This window comes from Pan troglodytes, chromosome 1 (assembly GCF_028858775.2).
Source record: "Pan troglodytes isolate AG18354 chromosome 1, NHGRI_mPanTro3-v2.0_pri, whole genome shotgun sequence".
Lineage (NCBI taxonomy): Eukaryota > Metazoa > Chordata > Mammalia > Primates > Hominidae > Pan > Pan troglodytes.
The window spans coordinates 49,203,019-49,221,310 of NC_072398.2; the positions used below are offsets into that span (position 1 = coordinate 49,203,019).

The window sequence follows — 18,292 nt, forward strand, 5'->3', positions numbered from 1 at the left end:
GCGTAAGAAAAGAGGAACTGTACAAAACTGAAGACCCAGGTGTTCCAGGAACTAATTCTAAAGACATATTTGATTTGAAAAAAAAATTCAATCAAATCAGTTCATTGTAAGTTTCTGAACCAGACACTCTCCTTAAAGTGCATTTCTGACTTTTTTTTTTTTTTAACTCTACTTCATTTTGGGTGAATTTGTGCTCTTTGCCTTTTCTATTAATAATTCTTATGACAGAAATAATAGTGATAATTATTTTTAAATAATTTTTAATATAATTACAATTATAATTATAAAAATACAATTTATAATTATATAGGAAGTGATACTACCTTCAATATTCGTAGCTTCTAATAAGTGACAAGTCCTGTACACACACACACATATTTTAATACACACCATGTTCTCCCCCATCCTATGTGTCAAGGAACAATTCCTTCTCAGGTTGAGAGGGCTGACAATGACTACAATAAATGTGCTTTTTACCTTGGCTATAATGTCCTAATTTTCACTTATGGCTCTCAAAGTATAGTAGCAGGGTTCAAACAAATCAAATCCTTGTCATGAACGAGCTATCTTTAACCAATTTATGAAATAGAAAACACACTATTTCCAAGGAAGGTTAAGTGCAATGTATTATGCAGATAAAATAAGGTATTATTAGTGCAAATAGAATACACTGATATCAGATACTCCATAGGAAGTAGGTTCTATTTGCATGGCAGAAATTGCATCATTCTGATTAAAGCTTAAACGTGTTGCTGTGTTGGGTGTATTGCTGAATACTTGACATGGGAACTGTGATTTGGCTTCACACTGCAGGAAACTTTAAGAGATCCACAACTCAGAGAACACTATTTTTTGGGTAATGGGTATTGGGTGTATTATGAGGAATATCAAGTTCTTCCAATACTTAGGAGGGAGAATCAGCAACAGGAAAGAGCGGTCCAATGGTTGAGGTACGGCTTAAAAGTTCCCAACTCTCATGTCTTAGGAAAAAAGAAGAATTTGGAAATGTTCTTTAGAAATCACCTAATTTATGCCTTGGACATTTGAAATAATTATAACTATATCCCATTTTTTAGAGACTTCAAAAAAATGATTCTGTAACTTTTCTCAGAAGTACGTTGTTGAACAAGGGAGTTCTTCCTTATATCTTACTTGTGTCTTTCCTTTCCTGCTGTCTTCAGTGGGGTAAGAATAAGGAATATCTTGTGAGGCCAGGCATGGTGCTTCACGCCTGTAATCCCAGCACTTCGGGAGGCCAAGGCGGAAGGATCACTTGAGCCCAGGAGTTTGAGACCAGCCTGGGCAACATAGTGAGACCCCCACCCCCTAACCCAACCATCTCTACAAAAAAATAGAAAAAAAAAATAGCCAGGTATGGTGATATGCACCTGTAGTCTCAGCTACATGGGAAGCTGAGGTGGGAGGATTGCTTGAGCCTGGCAGGTGGAGGCTGCAGTGAGCTCTGATTGTACCACTGTACTCCAGTTTGGGTGACACAGCAAGATCCTGTCTCAAAAAAAGAAAAAAAAAAAAAGAAAGAAATACCTTGTGGCAAACAGTTGTTTCTCAGTTTTTCTTTTCTCCTGATGCCTAGACTGAAAATTCTTTTCTTTCTCTTTAAGACAGAGTCTCACTCTGTCACCCAGGCTGGAGTGCAGTGGCGCAATCTTGGCTCACTGCAACCTCCACCTCCCGAGTTCAAGCGATTCTCCTGCCTCAGCCTCCTGAATAGCTGGGATTACAGGCGTGTGCCACCACTCTTGGCTAATTTTTGTCTTTTTAGTAGAGACAGGATTTCGCCATGTTGGTCAGGCTTGTCTTAAACTCCTGACCTCAAGTGATCCACCCACTACGACCTCCCAAAGTGCTGGGATTACAGGCATGAGCCACTGAGCCTGGCCTCTTTTAAAATGTATATATTTTTACTTTATTAAAAAAATTTAATGTGGAATGCTTCATGAATTTGCGTGTCATCCTTGCGTAGGAGCCAAGCTAATTTTCTCTGTATCTTTCCAGTTTTAGTATGTATGCTGCCAAAGCAAAGCGATCACTAGACTGAAAATTCTGACAACAAATCTTAGTTGTGTTAATTATTTACATTGCTGAACACCTTTTAATATTATTAAAAAGGTATAACTTGGCCAGGTGCGGTGGCTGACGCCTGTAATCCCAGCACTTTGGGAGGTCCAGGCAGGTGGATCACCTGAGGTCAGGGGTTCGAGACCAGTCTGGCCAACATGGTGAAACCCCATCTCTAGTAAAAATATAAAAATTAGCTAGGCGTGGTGGTGGGTGCCTGTGATCCCAGCTACTTGGGAGGTTTAGGCAGGAGAATAGCTTGAACCCAGGAGACGGAGGTTGCAGTGAGCCGACACGGTGCCACTGCCTTCCTGCCTGGGCGACAAAGGGAGACTCCGTCTCTAAATAAATAAATAAATAAATAAATGTATGTATAACTCTGACTGGGCACAGTGGCTCAGTCCTATAATCTGAGAACTTCAGAAGGCTGAGGTGGGCAGATCACTTGAGGCCAAGAGTTCGAGACCAGCCTGGCCAACATGGCAAAACACCGTCTGTAATAAAAATAAAAAAATTGGTAGCGCGTGGTGGTGGGTGCCTGTAGTCCCAGCTACTTGAGATGCTGAGGCAGGATAATCGCTTGAACTGGGGAGGCGGAGGTTGTAGTGAGCTGAGATCGTGTCACTGCACTCCAGCATGGGCAACAGAGTGAGACTCTGTCACACACACACACAAAAAGTATAACTCTGTGGCTAAATACTATATTAGGCTGAAATTTTGTATGGCCGTTTTCATTAGTGTAGTTATGATAATATCATATTTAATAATATGCTTATGTCTACTGAAGAATTAATTTTGCTAGTATGTATATATACTCAATGCTATAGTTATTTGGTAACATTTTCTTGCCGATATGCATTTTATCTTTTCAGCAAGCGTTAATCTTCTATTTTCATTTCCTATGACCCTCAAATAGTGTTAGCCAAGTTGTCAGCTGTTTATTAACATCCTAGTATTCATTCATTTCTTTCTTTGATCATTTAAATACCTTTTTGTGAAAGACATAGGGAGGAGGATATAAAGAAATGTAAGATTAGGGTGCTTCCAAGATGGCCAAATAGGAACAGCTCCAGTCTACAGCTCCCAGCGTGAGCGACGCAGAAGACAGGTGATTTCTGCATTTCCAACTGAGGTACTGGGTTCATCTCACTGGGGCTTGTTGGACAGTGGGTGCAGGACAGTGGGTGTAGTGCACTGAGCGTGAACTGAAGCAGGGCAAGGCATTGCCTCACCCGGGAAGCGCAAAGAGTCAGGGAATTCCCTTTCCTAGCCAAGCAAAGCTGTGACAGATGGCACCTGGAAAATCAGGTCACTCCCACCCTAATACTGCGCTTTTCCAATGGTCTTAGCAAACGGCACACTAGGAGATTATATCCCGTGCCTTGCTCAGAAGGTCCCACGCCCACAGAGCCTCACTCACTGTTAGCACAGCAGTCTGAGATCGAACTGCAAGGCAGCAGCGAGGCTTGGGGAGGGGCGCCCGCCATTGCTGAGGCTTGAGTAGGTAAACAAAGTGGCTGGGAAGCTCGAACTGGGTGGAGCCCATTGCAGCTCAAGGAGGCCTGCCTGCCTCTGTAGACTCCACCTCTGGGGGCAGTGCATAGCCAAACAAAAGGCAGCAGAAACCTCTGCAGACTTAAATATCCCTGTCTGACAGCTTTGAAGAGAGTAGTAGTTCTCCCAGCACACAGCTGGAGATTTGAGAATGGACAGACTGCCTCCTCAAGTGGGTCCCTGACCGCCGAGTAGCCTAACTGGGAGGCACCCCCAGTAGGGGCAGACTGACACCTCACATGGCCGGTTACCCCACTGAGATGAAACTTCAGAGGAATGATCAGGCAGCAACATTCGCTGTTCAGCAATATTTGCTGTTCTGCAGCCTCCGCTGCTGATACCCAGGCAAACAGGGTCTGGAGCGGACCTCCAGCAAATTCCAACAGACCTGCAGCTGAGGGTCCTGTCTGTTAGAAGGAAAACTAACCAACAGGAAGGACATCCACACCAAAAACCCATCTGTACGTCACCATGATCAAAGACCAAAGGTAGATAAAACCACAAATATGGGGAAAAAACTGAGCAGAAAAACGGAAAATTCTAAAAATCAGAGCGCCTCTCCTCCTCCAAAGGAACGCAGCTCCTCACCAGCAACGGAACAAAGCTGGACAAAGAATGACTTTGATGAGTGGATAGAAGAAGGCTACAGATGATCAAACTTCTCCGAGCTAAAGGAGGAAGTTTGAACCCATGGCAAAGAAGTTAAAAACCTTGAAAAAAGATTAGATGAATGGCTAACTAGAATAAACAATAGAGAAGTCCTTAAATGACCTGATGGAGTTGAAAACCATGGAACGAGAACTACGTGACGAATGCACAAGCATCAGTAGCCGATGCGATCAACTAGAAGAAAGGGTATCAGTGATGGAAGACCAAATTAATGAAATGAAGTGAGAAGAGAAGTTTAGAGAAAAAAGAATAAAAAGAAATGAAAAAAGCCTCCAAGAAATATGGGACTATGTGAAAAGACCAAATCTATGTCTGATTGGTGTACCTGAAAGTGACGGGGAGAATGGAACCAAGTTGGAAGACACTCTGCAGGATAGTATCCAGGAGAACTTCCCCAACCTAGCAAGGCAGGCCAACATTCAAATTCAGGAAATACCGAGAACACCACAAAGATACTCCTCGTGAAGAGCAACTCCAAGACACATAAATGTCAGATTCACCAAAGTTGAAATGAAGGAAAAAATGTTAAGGGCAGCCAGAGAGAAAGGTCGGGTTACCCACAAAGGGAAGCCCATCAGACTAACAGCTGATCTCTCGGCAGAAACTCTACAAGCCAGAAGAGAGTGGGGGCCAGTATTCAACATTCTTAAAGAAAAGAATTTTCAACCCAGAATTTCATATCCAGCCAACTAAGCTTCATAAGTGAAGGAGAAATAAAATCCTTTACAGACAAGCAAATGCTGAGAGATTTTGTCACCACCAGGCCTGCCCTAAAAGAGCTCCTGAAGGAAGCACTAAACATGGAAAGAAACAACCAGTACCAGCCACTGCAAAAACATGCCAAAGTGTAAAGACCATCAAGGCTACGAAGAAACTGCATCAACTAATGAGCAAAATAACCAGCTAACATCTTAATGACAGGATCAAATTCACACATAACAATATTAACCTTAAATGTAAATGGGCTAAATGCTCCAATTAAAAGACACAGACTGGCAAATTGGATAAAGAGTCAAGACCCATCAGTGTGCTGTATTCAGGAAACCCATCTCACATGCAGAGACACACATAGGCTCAAAATAAAGGGATGTAGGAGGATCTACCAAGCAAATGGAAAACAAAAAAAGGCAGGGGTTGCAATCCTAGTCTCTGATAAAACAGACTTTAAACCAACAAAGATCAAAAGAGACAAAGAAGGCCATTACATAGTGGTAAAGGGATCAATTCAACAAGAAGAGCTAACTCTCCTAAATATATATGCACCCAATACAGGAGCACCCAGATTCATAAAGGAAGTCCTTAGAGACCTACAAAGAGACTTAGACTCCCACACAATAATAATGGGAGACTTTAACACCCCACTGTCAACATTAGACAGATCAACTAGACAGAAAGTTAACAAGGATATCCGGGAATTGAACTCAGCTCTGCACCAAGTGGACCCAATAGACATCTACAGAACTCTCCACCCCAAATCAACAGAATATACATTCTTTTCAGCACCACACCACACCTATTCCAAAATTGACCACATAGTTGGAAGTAAAGCACTCCTCAGCAAATGTAAAAGAACAGAAATTATAACAAACTGTCTCCCAGACCACAGTGCAATCAAACTAGAACTCAGGATTAAGAAACTCACTCAAAACCACTCAACTACATGGAAACTGAACAACCTGCTCCTGAATGACTACTGGGTACATAACGAAATGAAGGCAGAAATAAAGATGTTCTTTGAAACCAGTGAGAATAAAGACACAACATACCAGAATCTCTGGGACACATTTAAAGCAGTGTGTAGAGGGAAATTTATAGCACTAAATGACCACAAGAGAAAGCAGGAACGATCTAAAATTGAAACCCTAACATCACAATTAAAAGAGCTAGAGAAGCAAGAGCAAACACATTCAAAAGCTAGCAGAAGACAAGAAATAACTAAGATCAGAGCAGAACTGAAGGAGATAGATACACAAAAAACCCTTCAAAAAATCAATGAATCCAGGAGCTGACTTTTTGAAAAGAGCAACAAAATTGATAGACCGCTAGCAAGACTAATAAAGAAGAAAAGAGAGAAGAATCAAAGAGATGCAATAAAAAATGATAAAGGGGATATCACCACAGATCCCACAGAAATACAAGCTACCATCAGAGAATACTATAAACACCTCTACGCAAATAAACTAGAAAATCTAGAAGAAATGGATAAATTCCTCAACACATACACCCTCCCAAGACTAAACCAGGAAGAAGTTGAATCTCTGAATAGACCAATAACAGGCTCTGAAATTGAGGCAATAATTAATAGCTTACCAACCAAAAAAAGTCCAGGACCAGATAGATTCACAGCTGAATTCTACCAGAGGTACAAGGAGGAGCTGGTACCATTCCTTCTGAAATTATTCCAATCAATAGAAAAAGAGGGAATCCTCCTTAACTCATTTTATGAGGCCAGCATCATCCTGATACCAAAACCTGGCAGAGACAGAACAAAAAAAGAGAATTTTAGACCAATATCCCTGATGAATATCAATGCAAAAATCCTCAATAAAATACTGGCAAACCGAGTCCAGCAGCCATCAAAAGCTTATTTACCATGATCAAGTGGGCTTCATCCCTGGGATGCAAGGCTGGTTCAACATATGCAAATCAATAAACGTAATCCAGCATATAAACAGAACCAAAGACAAAAAACATGATTATCTCAATAGATGCAGAAAAGGCCTTTGACAAAAGTCAATAGCCCTTCATGCTAAAAACTCTCAATAAATTAGGTATTGATGAGACGTATCTCAAAATAATAAGAGCTATTTATGACAAACCCACAGTCAATATCATACTGAATGGGCAAAAACTGGAAGCATTCCCTTTGAAAACTGGAATAAGACAGGGATGCCCTCTCTCACCACTCCTATTCAACATAGTGTTGGAAGTTCTGGCCAGGGCAATCAGGCAGGAGAAAGAAATAAAGGGTATTCAATTAGGAAAAGAGGAAGTCAAATTGTCCCTGTTTGCAGATGACATGATTGTATATTTAGAAAACCCCATTGTCTCAGCCCAAAATCTCCTTAAGCTGATAAGCAACTTCAGCGAAGTCTCAGGATACAAAATCAATGTGCAAAAATCACAAGCATTCTTATACACCAATAACAGACAAACAGAGAGCCAAATCATGAGTGAACTCCCATTCACAATTGCTTCAAAGAGAATAAAATACCTAGGAATCCAACTTACAAGGGACATGAAGGACCTCTTCAAGGAGAGCTACAAACCACTGCTCAATGAAATAAAAGAGGATACAAACAAATGGAAGAACATTCCATGTTCATGGGTAGGAAGAATCAATATCGTGAAAATGGCCATACTGTCCAGGGTAATTTATAGATTCAATGCTGTCCCCATCAAGCTACCAATGACCTTCTTCACAAAATTGGAAAAAACTACTTTAAAGTTCATATGGAACCAAAAAAGAGCCCACATTGCCAAGTCAATCCTAAGCCAAAAGAACAAAGCTGGAGGCATCACGCTACCTGACTTCAAACTATACTACAAGGCTACAGTAACCAAAACAGCATGGTACTGGTACCAAAACAGAGATATAGACCAATGGAACAAAACAGAGCCCTCAGAAATAATACCACACATCTACAAGCATCTGATCTTTGACAAACCTGACAAAAACAAGCAATGGGGAAAGGATTCCCTCTTTAATAAATGGTGCTGGGAAAACTGGCTAGCCATATGTAGAAAGCTGAAACTGGATCCCTTCCTCACACCTTATACAAAAATTAATTCAAGATAGATTAAAGACTTACATGTTAGACCTAAAACCATAAAAACCCTAGAAGAAAACCTAGGCAATACCATTCAGGACATAGGCATGGGCAGGGACTTCATGTCTAAAACACCAAAAGCAATGGCAACAAAAGCCAAAATTGACAAATGGGTTCTAATTAAACTAAAGAGCTTCTGCACAGCAAAAGAAACCACCATCAGAGTGAACAGGCAACCTACAGAATGGGAGAAAATTTTTGCAATCTACTCATCTGACAAAGGGCTAATATCCAGAATCTGCAGTGAACTCAAATTTACAAGAAAAAAAACAAACAACCCCATCAAAAAGTGGGCAAAGGATATGAACAGACACTTCTCAAAAGAAGACATGTATGCAGCCAACAGACACATGAAGAAATGCTCATCATCACTGGCCATCAGAGAAATGCAAATCAAACCACAATGAGATACCATGTCACACCAGTTAGAATGGCGATCATTAAAAAGTCAGGAAACAACAGGTGCTGGAGAGGATGTGGAGAAATAGGAACACTTTTACACTGTTGGTGGGTCTGTAAACTAATTCAACCATTGTGGAAGTCAGTGTGGCGATTCCTCAGGGATCTAAAACTAGAAATACCATTTGACCCAGCCATCCCATTACTGGATATATACCCAAAGGATTTAAATCACGCTGTTATAAAGACAAATGCACATGTATGTTTATTGCGGCACTATTCACAATATCAGAGACTTGGAACCAACCCAAATGTCCAACAATGATAGACTGGATTAAGAAAATGTGGCACATATACACCATGGAATACTATGCAGCCATAAAAAATGATGAGTTCATATCCTTTGTAGGGACATGGATGAAGCTGGAAACCATCATTCTCAGCAAACTATCACAAGGAGAAAAAACCAAACACTGCATTTTCTCACTCATGGGTGGGAATTGAACAATGAGAACACTTGGACACAGGAAGGGGAACATCACACACCGGGGCCTGTTGTGGGGTGGCGGGAGGGGGGAGGGATAGCATTAGGAGATATACCTAATGTTAAATGATGAGTTAATGGGTGCAGCACACCAACATGGCACATGTATACATATGTAACAAACCTGCACGTTTTGCATATGTACCCTAGAACTTAAACTATAATGAAAAAATTAAAAAAAAGAAAACCACAAAAAAAAAATAAATAAAAAAATAATAAAAAAGAAATGTAAGATTAGGATCCTTGGTTCTTGGAGTTCATAGTTAAGTTTTAGACACTTGTAAATTTTAATTTAAATTTAATTTTTAATTTTTTTTTTTACAGAGATGGGGTCTCACTACATTGCCCAGGCTGGTCTCAAACTCCTGTGCTCAACAATCCTCCCTCATCAGTCTACCAAAGTGCTGAGATTACAGGCATGAGCCACCATGTCCAGCCGACACTTGTAAATTAAATAGCAGTGTAAGGTAGTATATAATTAAATATTCTGTTTGTGGCAGATAGTAAGCTTTGAGACTTCACAGGAGAGGGTCATGAAGCTGGGTTTCTGGTGGTTGAGAAAATTTTTATGGAGAAGTGACTTAAACTGGGTCTTGAAGCACAAACAAAATTTAAACAGTTGGAGAGGAGGAGGCCAAGTCAGGCTGGAAAGGGAGCAGGTTGAAATGAGCCGATACATGTGGAAATAATATGGAGTTCATCCTGAAGAGAATGGAGCTTGCATTGGGAAGTAATAAGGTTAATATAGTGGGTTGTGGTTAGATAAAAAGGGCCTTGAAAATTCCTAAGGATTTGATTCTGTGGAAAATGGGTTTTGGAAGAGCAAGTGACAGAATAGTTTAAGAAACTGAATCCAGGCTGGGCATGTTGGCCCACACCTGTAATCCCAGTGCTTTGGGAGGCCGAGGCAGGTGGATCACCTGAGGTCAGGAACTGGAGACCAGCCTGGCCAACATGGTGAAACCCCATTTCTACTAAAAATACAAAAATTAACTGGGCATGGTGGTGCATGCCTGTAATCTCAGCTGCTCAGGAGACTGAGGCAGGAGAATTGCTTGAACCTGGGAGGCAGAGGTTGCAGTGAGCCAAGGTCACACCACTGGACTCCAACCTGGGGGACAGAGTGATACTCTGTTTCAAAAAAAAGAAAAAAAAAAAAAAGAAAATGAGTCTGGTGATAACGTGCAGTACAATACAGTGGTGAAGGGTCTGGGTGCTGAATGAATTAGGCACACTGCCTTGGCTATTTATTTGCTGTGTAAACTTGGCGAGTAATTTATTCATTCTGGGCCTTATTTCTCTCATTTAAAAAATTGATTTTTTTGATTTTTAAAATGATTTATTTATTTTAATTTTTAAATGGACAAATTGTACATTTTCATGGGCTACATAGTGATGTTTCAATAAATATAGTGTATAGTGATCAGATCAGGATAATTGGCATATCCATCATCTCAAACATTTACCATTTCTTTGTACTGGGGACATTCGATATCCTCTTTCTAGGTATTTGAAACTATATAACATATTATTGTTAACTGTAGTCATCCTACAGTGGAATAGAACACTAGAACTTATTCCTCCTATCTAGCTGTAATTTTGCATCCTTTAACAAATCCTTACTTATCCCTCCCTATTCATCCTTTTTCCATCCCTTTGCCAGCCTGTGGTAACCTCAGTCCTACTTATTACTTCTATGAGATCAACTTTTTTAGCTTCTACATGTGAGTGAGAACATGTGATGTGTGACTTTCTGTTTCTGGCTCATTTCACATGGCAGGATTTCCTCCAGTTCCATCTATGTTGCCACGAATGACAGGATTTCATTCTTTTTTATGGCTGAATAGTATTCCATTGTGCATATATCCCACATTTACTTTATTTGTTCATCTGTTGTTGGACACCTAGGTTGATTCAATAATTTGGCTATTGCGAATATGGCTGAAATAAACATGGGAGCGCAGACTTCTCTTTGATATAATGATTTCCTTTCCTTTCGATAAATGCCCAACTGGGGGATTGCTGGATCATACAGTAATTCTGTTTGTAGTTTTTTGAGGAAGCTCCATACTGTTCTCCACAGTGGGTGTGCTCATTTACATTTTCACCAACAGTGTGTGACAGTTCCCTTTTCTCTACTTCCTCACCCTCATTTATCATTTTTTGTCTTTTTGACAATAGCTGTCCTAACTGGGGTGAGAAAAAAAATTTCATTTTTAATTGTGATTAAAAAACACTGCTCCTTTATTTTTGAAATGGAGGTATTAAATAATAACACCACCTATCTCTAGAGCTATTGTGAGGAGTGAATGAGGTGAATTATGTAAAACACTTGTTACTTACAGAAATGCCTGGTGCATAGTAATCCTTCAAGGTACACATAGCAAAAAATTTTATCTGAAAGGGAAGAGATTAAAGAGAACAAGACAGGGAAGATGATTATAAATTGGTTGAGTTGGTCAACTAGCGTTTTCCTTATAAATAGCTCCATGGTTACTTTTGTCATATTGTATTATTTATATGTCTGATTTGAACTCATTGAAGGCAAGAAGTAACTCCAATTATAGACTGGTGTAGGATATATAACTAGTAGACGGGTTCAGGACATGTAATGTGCATACAGTAAATGCTTGTTTAATCCATATTGAGATATGGACTCAGGTGATCAGAGTCCACAGAAAGGGATGAATAAAATAGACCTGATGAGGGAAGAATTAGTTATCCTTAAACAATCGAAGCTGAGAGGGGAGAGGCAAAAAGAACAGCAGAGATGGTTCCAGGGTTTTGACTTGAGTAACATAAAATGATGACATTTTTACAGAAGAAGGGAAGTCAGCAAATAATGAGTTTTGGAGATAAAATAGTGAGTTTGATTTTATTGCAGTTACTTCAAAGTGAGTCAGTCATTAATTTATTTATTCAACAAATATGATTGAGTTTTTACCATGTGTGATCAGGTACTTTGTCCACATTATCTTTATAACATAAAATAGTGTGTGCAGGTCAGGAGTAGTAGCTCACACCTGTAATCCCAGCACTTTGGGAGGTGGAGGCAGGAGGATCACCTGAGGTCATGAGTTCAAGACCAGCCTGGCCAACATGATGAAACCCCGTCTCTATTAAAAATACAAAAAAATTAGCCGGGCATGGTGGCATGCACCGGTAATCCCAGCTACTTGGAAGGCTAAGGCAGGACGCTCACTTGAACCTGAGAGCCAAGTGAGCCAAGATTGTGCCATTGCACTCTAGCCTGCGTGATAGAGCAAGACTCCATCTCGAAAAGAAAAAATAGTGTATGCCTTTCCTGTTATGCATTTGTCAGTTTCTTCCTCCTTTTTGCTTTCTTTCAGTTTCCTTTTGTTTTAATTGTCAGAAAAATGGGTTTCTTTTTTCCTTTTTTTTTAAGTTTCAGATATTTATTAATCAGTGTGATCTCCAACACATCAACATGATTTCATGCATTTAGAGGAGAAATATTTCCTACATAAGTGGAAAATTTTGTGAGTGGCTTCTGGAAAACCTTCATTCTAAGCAGCTTTATGGTGAAATATTTTATTTAGAAATCTGGACCTCTGGCCAGGCACAGTGGCTCATGCCTTAATCTTAGCACTTTGGGAGGCTGAGGCAGGAGGATCACTTGAGGTTAGGAGTTTGAGACCAGCCTGGCCAACATGGTGAAACGCCATCTCTACTAAAAAATACAAAAATTAGCCAGGTGTGGTGGTGCATGGCTATAGTCCCAGCTACTCTGTAGGCTGAGGCATGAGAATCACTTGAACTGGGAGGTAGAGGTTGCAGTGAGCCAAGATCGCGTCACTGCACTCCATCCTGGGCGACAGAGCGAGACCCTATCTCAAAAACAAAAAACAAAAACAAAAACAAACAAAAAAAAAGAAATCTGGACCTTCTTCAGTTTGTGATAATCCACATTCACTGAATAGAGCTTGTATCAATCATTGGGACCCAGTTTGTTCCAGTGTTCTGGGTTATGGTTTCTGTCTCAATTAACACCTGGATTGAACAATGCCAGATGCAAGACATCCAGTGTTGCTCCAGTACCTCCAGCTTCAATAAATTCAAGGAGAGGGATTAACCTCAGGTGCTTCTTTGCCTGACTGAGGATCTGGCAGAGCATGTTTGCAGTAGAGGCCTCCTATTGGAAAGGACAGAACTAGCCTAGCTATTCGGCCCTGGACTAGGGAGTGTCTCATCTTTTTCTTTTAATTGTTTTCTTGCATTTCTTCTCTCTCTTTGGTTTCAATACTATAGTAGTTCTGCTGTCTGTTAGTATATGAATTGCCTCTAACACATTTGCTGCTCTCTCTTTCCTTACCTTGCTCATTTTCCTTCTTGATATTTTCTGGTAACCCGTGAAATCAAGGGTTCTCGAGCCCATGGTGCACCCCCTTCTTAAGAGCTGAGTTTTGAGCAGTGAATGTGAAGGTGGTAATTGCAATTTAGTAGGGTTCTGTGTGTAGAGAGGTTCTACCCAGTTTCTCTTGGATCTTGAACCAAAGAATGATTCCTTTGGAGCATGTTGATCATTTTCAGACTGGCTTCTAACTACCTAGGATAACTTAGGTTATGGTGAGATGAGAGAGGTATGAGTTTAACTGTAACACAATCAGATCAGTTTTAGATAAAGCCAAGAAGACTTAATGAGTTGTGCTTCACAGAAAAATTTCTGTGTAGGAGAGCATTTTGTTTTCAGGTGAATATTAACATTGGCCAGCATAAGCCAGGTGTATGGAAAAGAACACTGGATCAGGAATCAGAACATCCAGGCACATTAATTCTGAGAGCTGAATTTATAATCTTTTGTTATTCCCATTCACTGCTGATATGGTTTGGCTCTGTGTCCCTACCCAAACCTCATCTCAAATTGTAATCCTCACGTATAGAGGGAGGGAAGTGATTGGATAATGGGGGTGGTTTCCCCCATGCTGTTCTCATGATAGTGAGTTAATTCTCATGAGATCTGATGGTTCTATAAATGATAGTTTTTCTTGGGCTCTCACACGCTGTCTCCTCTGCTGCCTTGTGAAGAAGTTGCCTGCTTCCCCTTTCCCCTTCCAACATGATTGTAAGTTTCCTGAGGTCTTCCAGCCATGCGGAACTGTGAGTCAATTAAACCTCCTTTCTTTATAAATTACCCAGTCTCGGGTATGTCTTTACAGCAGTGTGAGAACGGACTAATACAACTGCTTTTTTTTTTTTTTTTTTTTTACAGAGCCTTACTCTGTCACCCAGGCTGGAGTGCAGTGGCGTGATCATGGCTCACTGCAGCCTTGACCTCTCAGGCTCAAGTGATTCTCCTGCCTCAGTCTTCCTTGTAGTTGGGACTACAGGCACATGCCACCATGCTGAGATAATTTTTGCATTTTTTGTAAAGATGGGGTTTCTCCATGTTGCCCAGGCTGGTATTGAACTCCTAAGCTCAAGTGATCTTCCAGCCTTGGCCTCCCAAAGTGTTAGGATTACAAGCATGAGCCACCACACCTGGCCTCCCATTCAGTGTTTTACCGTGATTTACTTTGAGTAAAACCAAGTAGAATTGAAACTTGAGTAATTTCCAATTGGCGATGGTTGAGTCAGGAGCAGTACTGAGATTTATTTTGCTAAGCAAACACTTAATTTGCAGAAAACACACATTAAATATGTAAATAAAACTAGGAGGCAGGAAGAGATTTTTAAGTTGTTCAACAGAATAAAATATTTTGAGGCACTTAAAAAATTCCACAAAGCATTTCAGAAGCACGATTTATGCATGGATAATTTACGTGCTAATTATAATTCAAAATCTTCTCACTAAACTAATTCTCTAAAGATCTCTACCAGGTTATTTTTTTTTCCTCTGGATTAGTTTATGTTGTTTGTACCTGAACAGAATAAAAGTGAACTTCAAGAATGTTTATAATTCAGATACTTCACAAATTCCAATTGTTTCTCATCTTGAATTAATGAAGTTTTATATGGGTTATTTCCATCTTATTTCAAAAAGCTCCCAAAACAAGGATTTCTACAGGAAATATGTTGCCCCCCCCAACACATATTTAAGTTTAGACATTCCCAAATTTCTCTGTTTAGAATCCTGCTTTAAAAATTTTGAAGAAATGTTTAAATTCATAAAAACACATAAAATTATTTTTAGTAGGTTGGATCATTTTTCCTACTTCTCACTTCTTCCAGTTACGGATTATATAGCCAAGCCTTTGCTGTGTGACTTTTCAGTCCCTCCTACATTAAGCGGAGGACATGTATTTTCTTCTCTCATTGATTTACTTTGGCCAATGGAGTCCAATATTTTATTCAGACAAAATTTACATATTATAAAATTCACCACTTACAGTGTCCAATTCAGTGGATTTTAGCATGTTCACAATGTTGTGCATCCGTCACCACTATCTAATTCCAGAGCATTCTCATATTCCCAAAAAGGAACCACGTGCCCATTAGCAGTCACTCGCCATTCCTCCCTTCTCATACACCAACCACGTCTTTACAGATTTGATTAGTCTGAACATTTCATGTAAGTAGCATCATACACTATGTGGTTTTTTTGTGTCTGGCTTCTTTCACTCAGTACAATGTTTTTAAAGTTCGTCCATATTGTAGCATGTATCAGCACTTCATTTCTGTTTTTTCTTTTTTTGGTTTTTTTTTTTGAGACGGAGTTTTGCTCTTGTTGCCCAGACTGGAGTGCAATGGCATGATCTTGGCTCACTGCAACCTCTGCCTCCCAGGTTCAAGCGATTCTCCTGCCTCAGACTTCCAAGTAGCTGGGACTACAGGCATGTGCCACCATGCCTGGCTAATTTTGTGTTTTTAGTAGAGACGGGGTTTCACCATGTTGGCCAGATTGGTCTTGAACTCCTGACCTCAGGTGATCCACCCACCTTGGCCTCTCAAAGTGCTGGGATTACAGGTGTGAGCCACCACGCTGGCCACTTCATTTCTTTTTATGGAAAAATAATATCCTGTTTTATGGACATGCCACGTTTATGCATTCATCAGCTGATAGATGTATGGGTTATTTCTACTGTTTGGCTGTTATGATAATGCTGCCATGAACGTTTGTGTACAAATTTGTATATATGTTTTCATTTCTCTCTTTGGTATATACCTATGAGTAGAATTGGGTCATATGGTAACTCTTTTACATTTTAAGGAACTATGAATCTGTTTTCCAGAGTAGATGAAGTATTTTACATTCCTATTAGCAGTGTAAGAGGGTTCCAATTTCTCCACATCCTTGTCAACACACATTATTGTCTGTCATTTTGATTGTAGCCATCCTAGTGGGTGTTCAGTTGTATCTTATTGTGGCTTTGATTTTCCTTTCCCTAATGGCAAATGGGGAATGATGTTGAACTTGTAATGATTTTTTTTTTTTTTTTTTTTGAGACGGAGTCTCATTCTGTTGCCCAGGCTGGAGTGCAGTGTCTCACTACAGGCTGGAGTCTCGGCTCACTGCAACCTCCACCTCCCAGGTTCAAGCGATTCTTCTGCCTTAGCCACCCAAGTATCTGGGACTACAGGTGTGCGCCACCACACCCGGCTACTTTTTGTATTTTTATTAGAGACGAGATTTTACCATGTTGGCCAGGCTAGTCTCAACCTCCTGGCCTCAAGTGATCTGCCTGCCTTGGCCTCCGAAAGTACTGGGAATATAGGCGTGAGCCACCGTGCCCAGCCCTGTGGCAGAATCTTAATGGCTGTGATGTGAGCAAAGGTTTTAAATCTTCCTCTGATTTGCCCTGGTTCCTTGTGCTTCTGCCAACTACCCTGAGAACATGCTCTGAGCAGATGCTAGTCCAGGGAGCACGAGGAGGCATGTGGAGCTGACCTGAACACAACCCACAGTCTGCAGTCAAGACCAGCCAACCTTCCACACCCTGGAGCAAGAAAAACACATGGTTGTCCTTATATGCCACTGAGAAATGGGGGCTGTAACACAATATTAGCACAAACAGGTGTAAAACATATATATGGTTTAAAAAATATTAAGGAACATTGGCTGGACATGGTGGCTCACGTTTGGGTAATTCCAGCACTTTGGGAGGCCGAGTTGGATGGATCACCTGAGGTCAGGAACTTGAGACCAGCCTGGCCAACACGGTGAAACCCCCATCTTTACTAAAAATACAAAAATTACCTGGGCATAGTGGCACCCACCTGTAATCCCAGCTACTTGGAAGGCTGAGGCAGGAGAATCACTTGAACTCAGGAGAATCACTTAAACTCGGGAAGTGGAGGTTGCTGTGTACTGAGATCACACCACTGCACTCTAGCATAGGTGACAGAGCAAGACTTTGTCTAAAAAAAAAAAAAAAAATTAAGGAACACTTCTGTAATTGCTATCCAAATGGAGAAAAAGAACAATGCCAGTATCTTAAAAGTCTCCTGTATGCCCCTCCCCAAACACATTCCTCTTTAGTGATCCCTAAATATTATACAGTATTTTCATTTTGTCTTTATGTAAATTGAATCACACTATATGTAATTTTTTCATTTTTCATCTATTACAGGCTGTTACTAATAATGCTCTTATGAACATTCTTATAGTATGGTATGGGACAGGGCATATAACTATGACTGAAATTGTAAAGGTAAAGGACATATACATTTTCAACATTACTAGGCAATGCCAAATGTTTTTCAAAGTGGTTGCACTAAATCACACCCCCACCAGCAGTGCAGGGGAGTTCTGTACCTCCCTTGCTGGCCATACTTGGTGGTGGTAGAAATTTAAATTTATGTTACTCTTGGTGGGTGTGTAATAGAATATTATTGTGGGTTATTTTGCATTTCTGTCATTATTCATGATGTAAGTATCTTTTTTTTTTTTTTAAGATGGAGTTTCCCTCTTGTTGCCCAGGCTGGAGTACAATGGTGCGATCTCGGCTCACCACAACCTCTGCCTCCCACTTTCAAGCCATTCTCCTGCTTCAGCCTCTGGAGTAGCTGGGATTATAGGCATGAGCCACAACACCTGGCTAATTTTGTATTCTTAATAGAGACGAGGTTTCTCCATGTTGGTCAGGCTGGTCTTGAACTCCCGACCTCAGGTGATCCTCCCACCTTGGCCTCCCAAAGTGCTGGGATTACAGGTGTGAGCCACTGCACCCATCCTCTTTTAACCTTTCTTTATGGAGCCTATTTTATGTAGTTTAGCTAAATCATTTTGATTCCTTTTGTTTAAAGCCTTTTTACACTT

The 18,292-nt window shown here is 40.4% G+C and overlaps 1 non-coding gene and 1 pseudogene across 1 annotated transcript; both read right to left on the minus strand.

Annotated features, from left to right (window-relative positions):
- Positions 1-904: 904 nt before the first annotated feature.
- Positions 905-13,210, minus strand: LOC107973801 (cytochrome c oxidase subunit NDUFA4-like; annotated as a pseudogene).
- On the minus strand, positions 1,940-2,042 carry LOC112207014 (U6 spliceosomal RNA). Its single transcript, XR_002941498.1, has one exon. It is a non-coding gene; the product is annotated as a U6 spliceosomal RNA (small nuclear RNA).
- Positions 13,211-18,292: the final 5,082 nt, after the last annotated feature.